The following is a 19,950-nucleotide window of genomic DNA, read 5'->3' as shown; positions in this document are numbered from 1 at the left end:
TCTTTTAAGAAAGAGACAAGTTGCATAGGCAGCCAAGTTATTGACACTGGGATTCAAGAAATTAGATTCTATTCCTGGCTCTCTCTTAGTGCTTTGTTAACTCGGGCAAATCATTTCACCCCACTATGCTTCATCTTCCTCATCTGTAAAGTGGGTCAAATGGTATTTACCAAACTCATGAGCATTCTCCAGCTGGTAGATGATCTACCGGGGGTTTTATAGGCAACCTGTAGTAGTTCAGAGCTTTACAGCTTTTCTACACTACACAATGTTTTTGTTCTGTGACCATCTTTTTGTTGAGTGTTTGTACAGTGCAGAGCACAATGGAGTCCTTCTCCATGACTGGGATCCTAGGCACCATTGTAGTACAAAAATACTAGTTGTAATTAATACTAGAGTGAGTTCTGTTCGCAACAAGTGATGGCCAAGAATGGATCCGAACCCCAAAGAAACATAAAAGAAAGGAGAAAATCAGTCACCAGAGAAAGACTGAAAAGATTTACACAGAAATCAATGCACTGACAATGGTGATGAGAAATCGTATCCATTAGTGATTGAAAAGTGACAAACTCATGGCTTCGATAAGGATCTCAAAAGAGACAGGGAGCCTCATGATGAGTGCACAAGAGCAGTCCTTAAGGATTAATTGTGTTCAAAACAAAATTTTGACCAATAGAACTGCTCCCCAAACTGCAGAATGTGTTTCATAAAGGGAGAGATGTAGAGCATGTGTTGAGTGCCTGCAGGAGCCTGGCTGGGAGAGTATATATGAACAGACACAATGAGGTCACCAAGCATCTGCACTGGAGCCTCTGTGGCAAGTATGGATTTCAACAAACCATGCAGTATTACGACCACAGAAATGAATGAAGATTTTATGAGACCTGGCAATTGTCAGAGACCAAACCCTGCAGGCAAACAGGCAGGATGTAGTTGTGGAAAGGAAGACAAAGACCATGTTAATTGATATCACCGGCAGACAGCAACATAGAAGAGAAACAAGAAGAAAAGATGTTGAAGTATGAAGAACTCTGCCGTGAAGTGAAGTGATTATGAAAGACTAGAACAAAGATGATTCCAGTGATCATTCGTCCCTAAGAGTGTGAATGAGCAATTCAGAAACCTGTTAGGAGTGCAAGACTTCACAGTGGGTGACGTCAGCAAGACAGCTCTCTTACACACTGAGAACTAAAAGGAAATTCAAAGGAGAATGAGTGCATTTGAACACCTAAACTCCTGACTGCCCAGACCTAGGAAGTCAGTTTGCTGGAGGATTTATTGGTGGCTCATAGGGGAAAACAATGTAGACAGTAGCTTTCCCTTTTTTTATACTTAAAGATCTTATAAAGAAATAGCCTTCACAACATATAGTAACAGCCAAACACCACAAACATGATATAATATTGTACGATAACCAACACCTTGCCCCAGGATTGGGCAAGTCGCAAACAGCTTCTTTGCATGTACACACTTTCAACTACTCTTAGTCGATATTAGACAGACAAAAATTGAGCTCAATGGAATTTCACAAGTGTAAAACTACTGTGTGTGAGAGTCAGGTTGTCAGAGTAAGGGACAAAGAAGAGAGCTGTGGAAGGCAAATGCATTTCAATGAAATTAAAGGTGTTCATACTGTAGGTTTACAAAACCACAGCATAAAGTTATGTACATGGTTATTTTCTCTAAAATCTTTCTGGTTATTGATTTTTGCATGCAAGACAATTACAAACTCAGAACCACACTCTGTACACCCACATATAGTCTGCAAAGATTTAAAATATATCGAGTGTTTTTAATTTCTTCAGTTCCTAGCAACAATGTCCTTCAGGGTTCTTTATCACAACAGCTCAGTATGTTTTCCTCAAGAGACCACATCTCATGTCAAATTCATGCTGCAAAAAAGAAGCCCAAACACAAAAGTAATATTTTGTTAAAGAACTAAATTTCTTAAATAAGAACAACACCAACACAATATTGCCGAGAGTTGTCACTATTAGTTAGTGTGTCTGCTCAAAGTTCTCAGAGTATGACAATCTGTATAACAAATAGTTTTCCATTATATTAAATCCTTAATGTGGGGATAAAAAAAGAATGGCTTCTGTGACAACTTTGGGTGAGAATGCTTGCTTTATTACGGTCATATCTTTCCCGCTGGCTACAGTTGTAGAGCCTGAGTCAAGGGAACAATATATCGTTACCTTGGCAAGAGGATTTTTAAATATGTGTTCTGGTGGAATGGACAGAAGTGTTAGAGAACTTTTATTATTTGTTTCAAGGACTGGTAGGGACAGAGCGATATGGAGTCAGACAATAGTACTGAATTAATTCCTGATGAAACAGATGGGATACAGTATCTTCCCTTTGATTGGTGAATATGTCCCATGCTATTTATCCTAATCACATTTTACATGCTTTTAATTTGTTCCTGTCATCTGAAGATGTCAAAACATTTTACAACCATTGCTGAATGAAACCTCATCACTCTGCTTTGAGGAAGGCACAAATTCTCATTTTAAAAATGGCTCAGACAAGGAACACAGGTAATAGAGAAACATTTTCTGATTTGGGTGGCTAAAGTGCTGTAACCATGTTGATCCCAGCCCAGGAGATGAGGGATAAGATATTTTATTAGATCAGCCTTTGTTGGTGGAAGGGACACATTTTTATGCTTCACAGAGCTTACTCACGTCTGGAGAAGGTAACTGAAGTGTCTGAGCTAAATAAAAGATGAGAACTTAGTATGTTTAACAAGCAGTCCCACCTTGTATTTAGCTCAGATGCTCCAGTTACCTTCTCCCGATCTGAGAAACAGCTCTGTGAAGTGAAAAAGCTTGTCCCTCCCACCAACATAAGTCAGTCCAATAAAAGATTTTTAGCCATCCAAGAGAGACAAGGTAGATAATACTAGGCAGTTAGCCACTGAAATAAGTGGCCTTATTTTCAGTGGTGATTACTGACAACCCACAGTTTAGGTGCCTACCTGTAGGTAGGGATTCACATATGATTTTTTTTTTAACCAAAGTAATTTTCAAGGTTGCTCAAGCAAATCGTGGCATAGTTGGGAATAAAATCCCATAGTACTGACTTTTAGTCCCTGGATTTAGTCCATTGCCTCAAAACACCACACGCCAAATTCTGCTCTTGGTGCTTCAGTTCAATATTCTTGTCTTTCATAATGTGAACAGGAAAGAAAACAAAACCCTTCATGATGAGAGCTTTGTTATTGTCCATAAGAAAAAAACCCAAAATCCTAGGGCTTGATCCTGCATGCAAAACTCTCAGTGATGTTAACGGGAGTGCAAGTTTTGCAAATTTGGGTACTTAAGTAACTAAGTTAAAATTACAAGTTAATTTCATTCAAGTAAAAAAAGAGGTGCCTAAAAGAGGCCAAAATCGAATAAAGAATATTTTAAACTCAGTGGATTTTTTTTGATTGTGTGATCCGGTAGGGCACTGGACTGGGAATCAGGAGGCCCGGTTTCTACTCCCAGTTTGATCAGTTAAACTCTATCCCTGTTTCTCTTCCCACTGTCATTGTCAAATTCTTTGGAACTGGGGCTGACTCTTCTGATATGTATATACGGCATTTAGCATGGTGTGTTCCTAATCCTGGTTAGTGCCTCAAAGCACTAACATAATATAAATATTTCAGATACCACTGTGCAGTAATGGTTGGCAAATGACTTGATAAATGGTGTTCACCATTTGTTTATAATCTATAAAACAAGTACAAAGTAAAAAAAAAAAAAACCCTGCATCTCAAATATATAAGGCTGCATAATATGTCACCTATTCTATACAATATCCTAAGGAATAAAATAGTCTTGAGATGAAAGGAAGATACATAAGAACTGATACGTGGGCAGGTTGACAAACAATTTCCCTTGTTTCACAGCTCACCTTTTGTTATTTCTGATGATGGTCTTAGCCAAGAGCAGTAACTTTTAAAAAGGAAGCTACGCTTTGAGTCTGTTGGTTGAACTAATATTACCGCTCAATGTTTTTTTCCTCCCAGAGCTGTTAGCCCGGGCAGTGATCCTAACGCAGTAAGAGAAATGTAATGTGGGGTGTGTGCGTGTGTGTGGACCATATTGAACTCCCTCTCAAGTTACTAGGACATATTTTTTATATTTTAAGAAAGAAGAAGTATCAAATCTTTTTTTTTTTTAGCAGATGCTCACAATATCTGCACCCATTTTAGTCACTATAAAAAGCCCCTAAACCCATGTGAGAACTGCTGGAGACAAACTATCTTCCTTCATTCAAATTAAAACCAGAAGTTCCAACTTAACTTTTTTCCCCACTTGGTGAAAGGGCTGATGGAACAACAAATACACGGATAAACTAATACTCTAGATACAAAGGGTGTACAATGTACAGGAAAAGAAATGTGTTTTTCTAATCTCTGATCAATGAAAAAGATCAGATATTGAAATATTTGGATGGAAACATTGAAAATCATATTGATATCCATCACAAAGAGACATTTTAGAAAGCATTCTAGACCTAGAGATAAGGGGCCTGATTCTCCTCTCACATCAATACAAGTCAGTAATGAAGCCAAAGGCATTATACCATGTAAAACTCAGTGACGTAAGAGCAGTATTAGGCCAAATATTCCAAATATTGGAATGAAGTTGATGAATACAGATGCAATCTGAAAATAAAAATAAAATGTTTATGTACAAAGAGAAGGAGTGTTGCCTTTTCAGTGCTAGATTACAGTTCTTAATCCTACTCAGTCATCAAAATTCATTTCACTCAGATGGATTCTGAATGCCTACTTGATGTGAGTTGATTTGCAGTGTATAGGAATCCAATGGGATTCCTGGGTCCTCCAGTTAGGGACCATTTCTTTAACTTGTCTGTGAATCCTCATCAACACTTATGTTGCTGTATAAGTAATCACCACCGAATGTCACCACCTGTTAGCATTAAATGGTAGACTTATTGACAGAAAAGCCAAAAGTTGAATGGAGATACCCTCTCAGTCGTTTTGATAGTCTGGGTGGTTTAAGAAAGAAGGCCACCAGTGAGGTAGCATGGGAAGCTTTCTGTCCTGAGGACAAATGAAGGAATTGGATCTGTACAGCTGTTAGTCTGCCACTTTTCATGAGTACTAACCTCACTTAAGGGGCAGAGGGGAAGAAATGATCACAAAAAGCAGCTAATAAGAGCTAAACTCCAGCAAACACAACATTCATTGATACAGAGTGTAAGCTATCAATAGGAGCCAGTCATCTGCCTTCTGTCTCTTCTACCTTATACCATATCAACTACTGTAAAATGGGGCTACAAACAAATATGAGAACAATTGTTTGATGCCACAGATTTACACTAGCTGAGGATCTGGCCCATGGAATTTAAATTGTGCGAGATATCTAGCAGAAATAGGCCACTGCCATTCATTGCCAGATTCATCTCTGATGGAAGTCTATTTACATGACTATACAACAGTAGCAGTCAAGCAAGAGGAAGACTACCACAATACACTCATATATTGGTTTCAGATTCAAAAAGTATGGTCCTCATGGACTATAAATACCACTGAGTTTTTAGCCGCCTGGCCAGTTTTTATGCAAAATTCATTCCCGGCACAGCTGGGAATGTTGTTTCTAACTACTAAAGGCCAACTCTGAATACTGAGATTGGAGAACAATTGCCATTGTTATCAGGAAACAGGGAGATCTTTCATCCAAAGCACATTACAGCTGCTACAGATGCTAGTATAGCTTCCATCTGTGATAGTGATGAATGGTGTACAAGTGAATTAATGCTGAGATACTGAAACACAGAGAAGGAATCCTCCAAACGGGAGAATTGACTTTACTGGGAGACCAGGTATGGAATTCATTATTTTACTTGCTTATCTGTTTTTGTTCTCTCTAAAACAGAGGGCAATTTAAGTTAGTAGATTCTCCTCCCAGACATTCATTTAGGCTGTATATTTTCAATGGAGGACATTATGATTTTGGAAGAGGCATAGGAAGCGGTACAATTTTACCTGCTCTACAAGTTTACTAGGGCTTGTTACATCACTATCATACTGCTGTATATATTATTTAGGGGAGGTGATGATTCAAATAATCTATAGATTTTTATAGAAATTGAGTTTAGAGAGCAATGGGAGAGAACACTGGCATATGTGATCACCTATTTGGGGCATTTCTGCCATGGATATTGATCAACAAAGGCATAATGCTACAGGGAACTGAGTGTTTTCTATGTGGTGCTGTGCATAGTTAACTGGTTAAGGTGGGAATTGAGGGCACACAGTAGCTCATTGAATCATTTCCCAAGTCTCCATCATTCTGTCGATATAGTTCTTATGCCCTCTGCTCTTCCCCTCACCTTTTACCTGCAATTCTGCCACACTGCAGCTTTAACAATTTATTAAGTTCCCTCTTCTTGATGCATCCTATCCCTTGCATAAGTCATGCCTTGAATTCCACCCCAGTAGCCTCCTGGTTTCAAGATCCAGCATTGTTTTATTATTTATTTCTGCCCTATTTCTGCCCCATCACTGATTTGAATTCATCTCTCTCTAGGACCACAAGCTGACTGGCTATGTTTATTTTAAGAGTTTTTGGGTCTACCAAGCTAACCCATCTCTTGTATTGAGCTATATTAAAGTATATTTGTAACTAAATAAGATAAATGAATAGTAGAGCGTTTCACACCTCAATACCTCAGTCAGTCACTATCTTTTAATTATGCATCTTGGCATCTTTAATTTTTCAGCATCTAATTTTCAAACTCTTCAAAAGACGGCTTAGGAGTCAGCAGCATATATAGTCCACCAATCCTGATGGTGGTGTAATGTAGCAACAGTATCATATGTCTATGCTGCATATATAGGTTTGGCAGAATCCAGTTTTTATTTGTTTATAATTTACACACATACCAATGTTGGAGCTCTTCTTTTTATCTGTTTAAATTCAGTTGTGCAAACTTATGGGTTTTAAGCATTTTTTAAATTTTATCAATTTAATTTGTTTCATTGCAGGAAATTATGGCAGTGTCATGACAGTACAGGTTATGATTCAAGAAGTTAAAGCTTTATAACAGTTAAAACAAAATTGTCTACATCACACATCAAAAGATGCAAAGTAAAAATCATTATGTCAACCTAATAAGTTCTCCAGCAGCATTTTTCTTCCTTTATCTCTATACATTTTGATTATTAATGGAAACATTTGTCAGTCTGTGTGTGTGGTGATGTCTACATGTACTCATATTTACCAATAAAATCCCCTAATCCTTCCAAGCCTGCATGTATAGCAGGTAGAGGTGGGGGGTATTACCAACATCAGAAGCAGCAAAGGATTGAATCATGGGCTATAGGCCTTCTCTGACTTGTGCCAGTAGCTGAACTGGCTTTTGGGGAAAAGGGGAAGGTCATAACGTTGGCTGCTGTTCCCTTGGGTCTTGTATAAAGTGGAATTGACCTCAACTCAAGAACTGAGCCCACTGAGCCTGATCCAATACTCACTGAAGAAGCCTTTCCATTGATTTAAGTGGACATCAGAGCAGACCTGTTGATTTCATTGGGAGTGGAAAGTGCTCAGCACCTGTCAGGGTACATTAAAATAGAGAATTTTAAAGGATTCAGTTTTATGTTTCTGTGTCCATTAGTAGGGAAGTATACGTTTGACAGGAGGCATTTTCTCATTCAGGAGCAAGGAACTGAGTGAAAATGTTTTTAAAATTCATTTTCATACTGACCATATATTTTCCAAGCTTTTCATTTTTGCAATTTCATGGAAACAGGAAAAAAAAATCCTGGGCCCAACTTTGTTCACTTTAGTCATCAGGATTAATCCCATTGGTATAGGTAAGGACACAATTCCTACTTTCATTATTATCCTTCTGCTTAATTCCCACCGAAAATTATAACCCTTTGTGACAGACTAGTTTCCACTTGACCAATTATGATGTCACAAAGAGGAGTGGGAAATAAAAATAGGGATTAAGGAGCAAGTATAGATGAAATCCTACACAGAGTTCCTGTTTTAATGCCCATTTTCTTAATCACGAAGAATACAGGGAAGAGAAAGCTGGAAATAGTTGACCTACTGTGGCATAGGACCATATTCTATGGACTTCTATGCTTTCTATGGACCATATTGTTCAATGTTTTCCTAGATGGTCAGTGGTTTTTTTTAGGACTAGAGTATGGAGTTACCACAAGCCCTGAATAAGGGGCAGCACAGAGTTGTAAAAGTCACAGTTTGGTCCCTAGTTAATCCCTCAACTTTTGTCCTTGCTCCAGGGAGATGTAATATGACAACCCTTTCCCTGATGCAAGTTGCTTCTCCTCCATGTCTTAGCTATGCTGGCCAAAACACCAAACTGTGGAGTCACTTTGCCTGCCCCTCTTTGTCTGTTGCCCTTACCATGCAGATGAGCAAGGAGTTGCCACCTTGAACCGTAACTACCACTGATGCAGCTCTGTCATAGTTCTCAGGCTGCTGACAGGCACCTCCTACCAGAGAGGTGCTTAAAAGTCCTTATGGTGCCTCCATCTGCCTAAGTAGGAGCCCCAATGACACAATGTTTAAAAAATCTTTTTGGATTGATGAGAATGGGCCTTTTGCCTCCCACTCTCCTAGACCCACTCAATTCTCAGATTGTCTAACTCCAACAGGAGCAGAAGGAAACGGCACCAACCACCTAATCAGCTTGTCTTGGGGCTTACCCAACTTATCTTTACCACCAGTATACCAGAGTCACTGTTTCCCTGTATATGGAGGAGGGAAGAAGGAGGAGGGAGAGAGGAATGATACCGAGGGCCTTCATTGAGGGTAGTTGCCCAAACGCTTCCAGGAATCCCCTTTGGGAGCTATAGCACTGCCATCTGGCCTCCCCCCCGCCCACTGCTCAGCAGCTGCTGGGAACTTCATGTTTCTAAATCCTTATTCCACCCTTGACATGATTGATTGGGCTGGAAAAGCAGGACCAGCCTTGCCCGCAGCAGGTTTTTAACCCCTTCATCACTGGTGCAGGGTTTATACATTGCATCATAGGCTGTTTATATGCCTCTTTACTCCCTTTTGTTAGCGTGCAGGGAAAGCCATGTACTCTTCTTTAGATACCTATTGAAATAGAGGATGTCTCCACTGCACTACTCTGTAGTGTATTCTGAAAAGAGGTCAGGTATCGACAGAATAACTACAGATCAGGTGCTAAAAGATGGATACATACAGAAGTAATGATTTTCATCTAAGGATCTCCAAGCAATTTAGAAACAGCAGGCCAAATCCTCTGATGATGTAAATTAGTACAACTCCAAAGTCAGTGGAGCTGTGCCAGCTTACACCACCACAGAATGTAGCCCAATTAATTAAGCCTTGAAACACCTCTGTGAAATAGGGGGAAATGGGGCATAGTGGCAAAGGCACTTTCTAAACTTGTTTCTCAGATTTTTGGTTGTTTTTGCATCTTCTAGCTACCCTTTCCACATAAGACATGTCATGGGCACTAAAGAATTCCACTTACTCATCAGCTGTCTGGCAAAAGGTTTCGACCCAATGCTAAAGTGATATATTTATACAAATTACGTGTCTGGGTTGATGTGGTGGAGAGGCAGTTACTGATGAGTCAAACATTCAGCCACTGGATAGAGTGTTGGACTCTAATGGAAGATTTTAAATAATTTTGTTAGATACTATTTGTGTCTAAATACAGAGTATAACAAACCAGCCAGACAAACATGGTACAGTCATTTGTATGTTTGTCAGATTTTATTATGTAGTATATCTTCCTTTCTATTATGCAAGATAGCAAACCTTCATAATAAGTGTGAATTTAAGGAATGAACAGGCCACATGAGGAAATCCCAAATGAAGAAAAAATGGAAATTAATGCACATGGTGGTCACTGTAAGACCTTCAGAGGGCCAAAATCCTATGTAACCAATAGTGTGGTAGAAATCAGTGAGCTTATTGCAGGGTCAGTCCTCAATGATATGCTGCAATGTAGATGATCTCCATTATAAGTGGTTTTCTTGTTATATTAGAGCACAGAAATTTCAATTTCTTTAAAAATGTTATTGCCCCATTGAAACGTCTTTATGATCTCAGCACAGGAGAAAAAAATAAGGCAAATGTTGAAGTGTTATACCAATTTGATCATTGTTCAATGTAGTTTTGTTTTGATTTTGCTTAAAAAAAAAAAACCACAAAGGAATTTTTTTTTTTGCTGGTGTAAGTTGGGAAAACTCTAATGAAGTCAAAGGAGCTGAGCCAATTTAGACCAGAAGTCAATTTGGTCCTAACATTTATCAGGTTTAGTTGTTTTTTTGTGTTGCCAGATTCAATATTAAAAAACAAAACAAACCAACCCACCAAACACAAACATGTACTTGTATTCAGCTATTATTGGTATATAATCCTTTCTGGATCTGCTCCCAGCTGTTCTAAGTATTGGACATGCAGACAGGAAGACAATATCTGCCCTGGGGAGTTTGTTGACTCTAGAAAGAATATTGCAGCCTAAAACCCCATATTTTTTTCCCCTAAAGGAGAATCAAAACTAACCCTGTATGTGTAAAAAAAGGTGATCACTTACTTCACATAATGAAGTTCACCCAAGTAAGGGTGAAAATCAGTGTGATCTGTTGGCTAGGGAACTGAACTGGGAGTCAAGGGACCTCAGTTCCATTCCTGGTTCTGCTACTGATCTGCTGTGTTATCTAGGACAAGTCATTTCCTGTTTCCACTTCATGTTTTGTGTGTCTTGCCTATTTATACTGCAAGTTCTTCAGAGCATTGGCCATGTCCTGCTGTGTATTTGTACAGTGCCTAGCACAATGGGGCTCTGATCTCTGTTGGAGCCAACAGGTGCTACCATAGCACAAAGAATTACTCATCCTATGGACATAAAAATTGCACAGTTGATCCCACCTGAACTTTTAGTAATCCTATACATTGCTGATGTCAGGCTTAATCCTACACTCTTACTCAGGCAAAAAATTGACTTAAATTGAGCATTTCACCTGATTCATCAGTACACAGAACAGCACTTGGTTCATATGCATCACAACCAGGTTGATGTGACAGACCATAAGCAGTAAGAGCCCATTGCCTTTTCAGTCGACCAGGTCAATGATCCACAAATAAAGAAAGGTTCATGCAAAGTATTACAATATCTTAGAACTTTCTACTTTAAGAGTGCATGTGGCTATTCCATTGTGTAAATCTGTGTTTTCAAAATTTGGACACAAACAAAGTTAGTTAATATACCACAACAGCTGTAAAGCAAATATTGAGACCTGTCAAATATATAACAGATTTGAAAGTGTTAAATATATATTTTACCTAATGCTACATACATATTTATACAAAAAGACAAACTTTTTTTTTTCAAATCAGCTCTCATAGTTGGACAATGTATTTTGTTTGTTTTATTAAAATTAGGGATAGTCAACTGTGATAAAACAACATACTTTAAACAATGACAATGTGAACAGTGAGTTCAGATGAAGTATCTTAAAGATGGTTTCAACAAATTAAATGATGTTTATGTCAAGTTTAAATATTGTTGCTTCTCCACTGATCAGTGGCAGATATCCAATTTCTTCTCCAATAAGAAATTGCCCTGCAAGGCTCCAGTGATGTTGGCTCTGTGCATATTTTTAGTACAACTTGATTTACAAATATACACCACTTTTGGAATAGAGGAGGCGTCAAACAGCACACAGGCAATTCTTTTTCCAGGCATCTTAGCCCAGCCACTAATGCCCAGTTTGCTGGGACCAACTCTACCTGGAGAACTGACTCTAGTTCAAGAGATTAAGACAGAGAGCAGAATCCTTTGCTCCTTGCCACAGCTTCCCAAGAAAAGCTACAACACCACCACTAACAACAATATATTATTTCTTCCAAGATTAAATCCTGGCTCACATACTAAGAAGAACTTGTAAGACTATGTGTAACAGCACCGTTTGGTGAACCCTGGGTATAACAATATATATTTTTTGCTTTAACATTACTTAAGAGTTGCTGTCATCCCTATTGTGACTATTGATTTGCAGTATTATGTCTGTGAAAACTTTTAACATCTAGTCAGATGTCTATATACCACAACCCTATCCGAAAAAAATCCACTGTATTTAATAATGTGCTATGTTGCCTCCACATTGAAGAAAAGGCATTGTTAGGCTACAGCTGCTAAAACTCAATTACCATAAGCTTGCCGTGAAATATAATTTTGTGAAGTCTGTATTTCTGCATTAGAAGAGACATCTTTAGTTGCAAGGGGAAGGTTTTAATTGCTTTCCCTCTGCTGACCAGGATCAGCTGATTAGTATTCAGACTAAACCTTAGCCATCTCATTCTTAGGCACTGGAAAAATAAGGAAAATGCATCATCCAGATGTCACAGTAAGTGGAGGAAGAGCTAAGAGTCATTGGGCCTGATTCACACCAGCTGAGAATCAAGCCTACTCACATTCCAAATTACACAAAGTCTCCCCTATAGCGTTACCTACACATGAAAAGGAAGAGAGGTGGTAGAACAGCATCCGGCAGGTCTTCAGGGTACATGGCCAGACAAATAAAGAAAACCCTAAATGCATTATTGTTAAAAATCTCATAAATGTGGTTAGCAATGCTACATTCTCCTCAGTACAATCACAAAAAGAAAGGAACAGAGTCACTGAGGAGCAACTCCTAATCTATCACATCCCTGTCAGATCTCTCAGCTGAGTTAGCAATATCTTGTCATCAGAAGTATAAATAGGCCAATGGCAGAGCTATTAAAGTCAATAGGAACATCTGACCTTTGACCAAATTAGTGAAGTTTTTAAAACCAAATTTGAAACCATGAAACTGATAGGTACATAGAAATTTAGAATAATTCACATGAAGATGAAGCTACCCAATGATGGACTGTCCAGTAACATTCCCCAGAAAGGGAGGTTCAGGGTGGTAATTAATAGAGTCATTAACATTAAGTATTAGCTTATTTAGCAAGGGCATAACCCCTCTTTGTTTGAGAACAGCCTGTGTTCTGCCTTCCAGAGGGAGATGTAGTACTATGCCCACCACTTGCCTCAGTTTCCCTTTACCAGGACACTTTTAAGAACTCACTTAGTTCTTTAATTCATATTTAATTCATATTTAATTTAATTCATATTTAAATAGTATGGCAGGGGAAATATTTAGTTTACCTAAATATAATATAATATAATTAATATAATATTTTATGTATATATTATATTCACAGCAAATAAGTTAATAACTTAGTGAAGTTGATAACATAATTTATTAACAACGTAGTAAAAGCATCCTGATTGGTTAATAACTTAGACTGGTTGATATTAAAACATTATGTGATTTAATTATTATATGCTGCAAAGAGCCACAGAAGATGCACTGAAGAGCCATTTGCAGTTTGCGAGCCACAGTCTGAGTATCACTGGTCTAGAGTCACTATGCCGTTCACTAGAATTATTAATTCTAGTGGTCTAGACTTTAGAGAAGTGTAGGGGACACTTACTTTTTGCCTCTACTATGTCAGTGATCTAGAAAACATAGAAAGTCTCTCTCTGATTTGCAATCTGTCAGATTTGGAATGTGTTTTTTTGTTTGTTTGTTTTTTCCACCAGTGCAGTAGTCTCATTCCTTTCCTCTTCATTTGTCAGAGATTATTTGTTTACCAAGGGATAGGGGCCATTGTGTCAACGTCGGAAGACAAAAATACATATAATCTATTTCTATTTTGTCCCTTATGCCCCTCCACGGTCTCTTCAATATTATCCCTGAATAGCAGATGAAGAACTAAAACTAGTGATGGATGTTATCAAAGCAGTCATTGAAATTTCTATAAAAGGTGATCTAAGCCAGGTGCTGAAAAACCCAGTCACCATTTCCTTTCAATGATCACAATCAAAAGGGTTTGCCCTTCCCTTGATTAAGGTTCTATTTGGAAATTTGGCTCATTTGTTTAAAAGCTTAAGCATTCAAGCAGCTGATGTACCATAGAATAAGTTAATGTAGGTGTCCAAAGGTATTACAGAAAGTGAACAACAGGTAGGGAAACCCAGAGTGTGTAGGATTGATTGTCAGTATAGTTTTATGTGCGTGAAATGTGGTGATCTTTATTAGAATGGCACAAGGAACATCACATTGCAGTAAAATAATTTTGATGACATGGCTTGGAAATTGTAGGCCATTTATTTTCTGATTCCCAAGGTTGTTGTGGTAGACTCATGGGGAACATGCAATTAATTACTCCCATTTCAGATTTAACAAGGATTAAAAAAACAAAGGACAAGAAATAACAAAGATATGCTAAAGGAATATAAATGCAGCAGATAGTTATTATATAGGAGATGTTTCCTTAACACTGTAGAATACAATGCAAATGTTCTGAATCCTATGCATTTGATGACAGTATGAGTGATTCAGACTCTCTGTTTAATTTTTTGCATACAAAAGAAAAATAATAAAAACAATATGCTTAGTTTATTTCATGTTATGTTACTAAATACACAATTTGTGAACAATAAAGATACCCAAGCTAAACTGGATGGCATAGGTTGAACATTCTACTTAGGTTAATACAGATGTTTTAACAATGAAGTAATAAAAAAGTTATAGAAATATTTTAAATATAACCTTTTAAGGGGAACTTTATGGGCAAGTCTCTCTCTTGCCCATGAACCCTGCTTGAACATTTGCTTTGTGCATACCATATCCCGTATGCAAAGTCACCCAAAAAAAGAATGAACAAGTACCATTTTTGTCTCTGCTGTTGTGTGAACAAAGCCTAAAGTGGTATGCTTTTAACTCATATTTTGTACAAGTAGCCTGTGCTCTCTAAAAAGGGTTGACTTTTTGTTTTGGTTTGGTTTTTTTAGTCCTCTCAGGTTACTTTGTGTGACAAAGTTCCTCCTCTACCTTGGTGGGTCTTGCGCTTACTGGTGGATTTGCTCACCTTGGAGCTTCACGGCAGCCCTCAGCTTGGCCGTTTTTCTGAACCCAAAGTCCAGGTCGACTCCTCCTGTGTCTGACCAGGAGTTGGGAGGTTTGGGGGGAACCCGGGCCCACCCTCTACTCCGGGTTCCAACCCAGGGCCCTGTGGAATGCAGCTGTCTAGAGTGCCTCCTGGAACAGCCGTGAGATAGCTACAACTCCCTGGGCTACTTCCCCATGGCCTCCTCCCAACACCTTCTTTATTCTCACCATAGGACCTTCCTCCTTGTGTCTGATAATGCTTGTACTCATCAGTCCTCCAATAGTCCATGTTCTCATTCTCAGCTCCTAGCGCCTTTTGCTCCCAGCTCCTCACACGCGCACCACAAACTGAAGTTAGCTTCTTTTTAAACCCAGATGCCCTGATTAGCCTGTCATAATTGATTCTAACAGCTTCTTGATTGGGTGCAGGTGTTCTAATCAGCCTGTCTGTCTTAATTGTCTCCAGAAGGTTCCTGATTGTTCTGAACCTTCCCTGTTACCTTACCCAGGGAAAAGGGACCTACTTAACCTGGGGCTAATATGTCTGCCTTCTATTACTCTCCTGTAGCCCTCTGGCCCAGCCCTGTCACATTTTGTTATTCCCATTTGCTCTCACTCTTGAAGAAAAGTACTGAAGTTGCAAATATTTTATAGTATATTTTAATTAGATGCTCACAATAATATTTATCTTGTGAATGAAACCCACCAAAGTATGGACCTTCATTTAAGGTAGAAACTCCTTCCTCAGTTCAGCTTCATGTGCTTGTATGTAACAGAAGTGAGGTAGGTAAAAGAATCTCAATCTGCTGTTGGTCATTTTGAGGGATCCTAACAAAGAATTACTCCAGATCTTCCTTAAGCTTGTGTTCACAGTAACACAAGATATATTAAGAAGACACAATAATACTAACATAGACATACTGCTTACAGATTCCCTAGACAACAAGGACCTCGCAGAGGATTTGATAACATTTCTGACTCATTGATGGTGTCCACAGGACAAGTGACCAAGGAAACTTTAATATCCATGTTGGCAACACCTCAGACATAGTGGACCAAATCTTCTTGTCCCCTCAGTCCACTGATAGATTTCCAACATGTGACTTTATGTGCAACTCACATAGCCTATCAGACTCAAGACTGGATCCTTATCCTAGAAGCAGACATCAGAAAAGGTAGGAGCAAACCCTTCTCCTGATAGAGCACTACCTCCTCAAAGCAGAGATCAAAACAAAACAAGGAAATAAAAGATTCTGCCTTTTATGGCTCACCCCCATGGAGCCAGATAAAAACCATGCCCATCTGAAGACCTGAGAAGTGGACAGTCAGTCAGATTCTATAAGGTGACACTGGCAGCTGCTACTGACACACTCATGCCGACCTGTGTGCTTCACTTCCATCATTTCCACAGAATTCCATAATTACCAGTGCCTGGCAGTTCTGAATAAAACACTGTTGGCTGAAGATGAATCCCAGTAAGGCAAGGCATAGGGATGATGTTGGCATGGGGAGAGGAAAATGTTTTGAAGACCAGAATGTTAACATCATAGAATCATAGACTATAAGGGTTGGAAGGGACCTCAGGAGGTCATCCAGTCCAACCCCCTGCTCAAAGCAGGATCAATCCCCAGCTAAATCATCCCAGCCACGGCTTTGTCGTGCCTGACCTTAAAAACTTCTAAGGAAGGAGATTCCACCACCTCCCTAGGTAATGCATTTCAGTGTTTCACCACCCTCCTAGTGAAAAAGTTTTTCCTAATATCCAACCTAAATCTCCCCCACTGCAACTTGAGACCATTACTCCTTGTTCTGTCACCTGCTACCACTGAGAACAGTCTAGATCCATCCTTTTTGGAACCCCTTTTCAGGTAGTTGAAAGCAGCTATCAAATCCCCCTCATTCTTCTCTTCCGCAGACTAAACAATTCCAGTTCCCTCAGCCTCTCCTCATAAGTCATGTGTTCCAGTCCCCTAATCATTTTTGTTGCCCTCCGCTGGATGTTTTTCAATTTTTCCACATCCTTCTTGTAGTGTGGGGCCCAAAACTGAACACAGTACTCCAGATGAGGCCTCACTAATGTCGAATAGAGGGGAAAGATCATGTCCCTCAATCTGCTGGCAATGCCCCTACTTATACATCCCAAAATGCCATTGGCCTTCTTGGCAACAAGGGCACACTGTTGACTCATATCCAGCTTCTCGTCCACTGTAACCTAAGTCCTTTTCTGCAGAACTGCTGCCTAGCCATTTGGTCCCTAGTCTGTAGCGGTGCATGGGATTCTTCCGTCCTAAGTGCAGGAATCTGCACTTGTCCTTGTTGAACCTCATCAGATTGCTTTTGGCCCAATCCTCTAATTTGTCTAGGTTCCTCTGTATCCTATCCCTACCCTCCAGCGTATCTACCTCTCCTCCCAGTTTAGTGTCATCTGCAAACTTGCTGAGGGTGCAATCCACACCATCCTCCAGATCATTTATGAAGATATTGAACAAAACCGGCCCGAGGACGACCCTTGGGCACTCCACCTGATACTGGCTGCCAACTAGACATGGAGCCATTGATCACTACCTGTTGAGCCCGACAATCTAGCCAGCTTTCTATCCACCTTATATTCCATTCATCCATCCCATACGTCTTTAACTTACTGGCAAGATTACTGTGGGAGACCGTGTCAAAAGCTTTGCTAAAGTCAAGGAACAACACATCCACTGCTTTCCCCTCATCCACAGAGCCAGTTATCTCGTCATAGAAGGCAATTAGATTAGTCAGGCATGACTTGCCCTTGGTGAATCCATGCTGACTATTCCTGATCACTTTTATCTCCTCTAAGTGCTTCAGAATTGATTCCTTGAGGACCTGCTCCATGATTTTTCCAGGGACTGAGGAGAGGCTGACTGGCCTGTAGTTCCCAGGATCCTCCTACTTCCCTTTTTTAAAGATGGGCACTACATTAGCCTTTTTCCAGTCGTCCGGAACTTCCCCCGATCGCCATGAGTTTTCAAAGATAATGGACAATGGCTCTGCAATCACATCCGCCAACTCCTTTAGCACTCTCGGATGCAGCGCATCCGGCCCCATGCACTTGTGCTCGTCCAGCTTTTCTAAATAGTCCCGAACCACTTCTTTCTCCACAGGGGGCTGGTCACCTCCTCCCCATGCTGTGCTGCCCAGTGCAGTAGTCTGGGAGCTGACCTTGTTTGTGAAGACAGAGGCAAAAAAAGCATTGAGTACATTAGCTTTTTCCACATCCTCTGTCACTAGGTTGCCTCCTTCATTCAGTAAGGGGCCCACGCTTTCCTTGACTTTCTTCTTGTTGCTAACATACCTGAAGAAACCCTTCTTTTTACTCTTAACATCTCTTGCTAGCTGCAACTCCAAGTGTGATTTGGCCTTCCTGATTTCACTCCTGCATGCCCGAGCAATATTTTTCTACTCTTCCCTGGTCATTTGTCCAATCTTCCACTTCTTGTAAGCTTCTTTTTTGTGTTTAAGATCAGCAAGGATTTCACTGTGAAGCCAAGCTGATCGCCTGCCATATTTACTATTCTTTCTATACATTGGGATGGTTTGTCCCCGTAACCTCAGTAAGGATTCTTTAAAATACAGCCAGCTCTCCTGGACTCCTTTCCCCCTCATGTTATTCTCCCAGGGGATCCTCCCCATCAGTTCCCTGAGGGAGTCAAAGTCTGCTTTTCTGAGGTCCAGGGTCTGTATTCTGCTGCTCTACTTTCTTCCCTGTGTCAGGATCTTGAACTCGACCATCTCATGGTCACTGCCTCCCAGGTTCCCATCCACTTTTGCTTCTCCTACTAATTCTTCCCAGTTTGTGAGCAGCAGGTCAAGAAGAGCTCTGCCCCTAGTTGGTTGCTCCAGCACTTGCACCAGGAAATTGTCCCCTACACTTACCAAAAGCTTCCTGGATTGTCTGTGCATCGCTGTATTGCTCTCCCAGCAGATATCAGGGAGATTGAAGTCTCCCATGAGAACCAGGGCCTGCGATCTTGTAACTTCCATGGGTTGCCGGAAGAAAGCCTCGTCCACCTCATCCCCCTGGTCCGATGGTCTATAGCAGACTCCCACCACGACATCACCCTTGTTGCTCACACTTCTAAACTTAATTCAGAGACTTTCCGTTTTTTCTGCAGTTTCATACTGCTCCCTTACATACAATGCAACTCCCCCACCTTTTCTGCCCTGCCTGTCCTTCCTGAACAGTTTATATCCATCCATGACAGTACTCCAGTCATGTGAGTTATCCCACCAAGTCTCTGTTATTCCAATCACATCATAATTCCTTGACTGTGCCAGGACTTCCAGTTCTCCCTGCTTGTTTCCCAGGCTTCTTGCATTTGTGTATAGGCACTTGAGATAACTCGCTGATAGTCCCTCCCCTCTCGCGCGCTCCTGCTCATGCTTCCTCCCAGTATCCCACTTCTCCACTTACCTCAGGGCTTTGGTCTCCTTCCCCCGGTGAACCTAGTTTAAAGCCCTCCTCACTAGGTTAGCCAGCCTGCTTGCGAAGATGCTTTTCCCTCTCTTCGTTAGGTGGAGCCCGTCTCTGCCTAGCACTCCTCCTTCTTGGAACACCATCCCATGGTCAAAGAATCCAAAGCCTTCTCTCTGACACCACCTGCGTAGCCATTCGTTGACTTCCACTATTCAACGGTCTCTACCCAGACCTTTTCCTTCCATGGGGAGGATGGACGAGAACACCACTTGCACCTCAAACTCCTTTATCCTTCTTCCCAGAGCCACGTAGTCTGCAGTGATCCGCTCAAGGTCATTCTTGGCAATATCTTTGGTGCCCACGTGGAGAAGCAGGAAGGGGTAGCGATCTGAGGGCTTGATGAGTCTCGGCAGTCTCTCCGTCACATCGTGAATCCTAGCTCCTGGCAAGCAGCAGACTTCTCGGTTTTCCCAGTCGGGGCGGCAGATAGATGACTCAGTCCCCCTGAGGAGAGAGTCCCCGACCACCACTATCCGTCTCCTTCTCT

The 19,950-nt window shown here is 40.5% G+C and overlaps 1 protein-coding gene across 4 annotated transcripts in view; it reads left to right on the top strand.

The window, feature by feature from the left end:
* Positions 1 to 5,716: 5,716 nt before the first annotated feature.
* LOC141982516 (cadherin-19-like) overlaps positions 5,717 to 19,950 on the top strand; it is a 175,583-nt gene continuing 161,349 nt past the window's right edge. For all 4 annotated transcript variants that reach the window (XR_012638105.1, XM_074944700.1, XM_074944697.1 and 1 more), the window contains exon 1: positions 5,717 to 5,841. The gene's annotated coding sequence lies outside the window, so the exon portion shown is untranslated. The remainder of the gene's footprint in view (positions 5,842 to 19,950) is intronic.

The sequence above is a fragment of the Natator depressus genome, chromosome 2 (genome assembly GCF_965152275.1).
Source record: "Natator depressus isolate rNatDep1 chromosome 2, rNatDep2.hap1, whole genome shotgun sequence".
Classification (NCBI taxonomy): Eukaryota; Metazoa; Chordata; order Testudines; family Cheloniidae; genus Natator; species Natator depressus.
The sequence above is the reverse complement of the archived record's forward strand: the minus strand, read 5'-3'. Positions and strand labels throughout refer to the sequence as shown.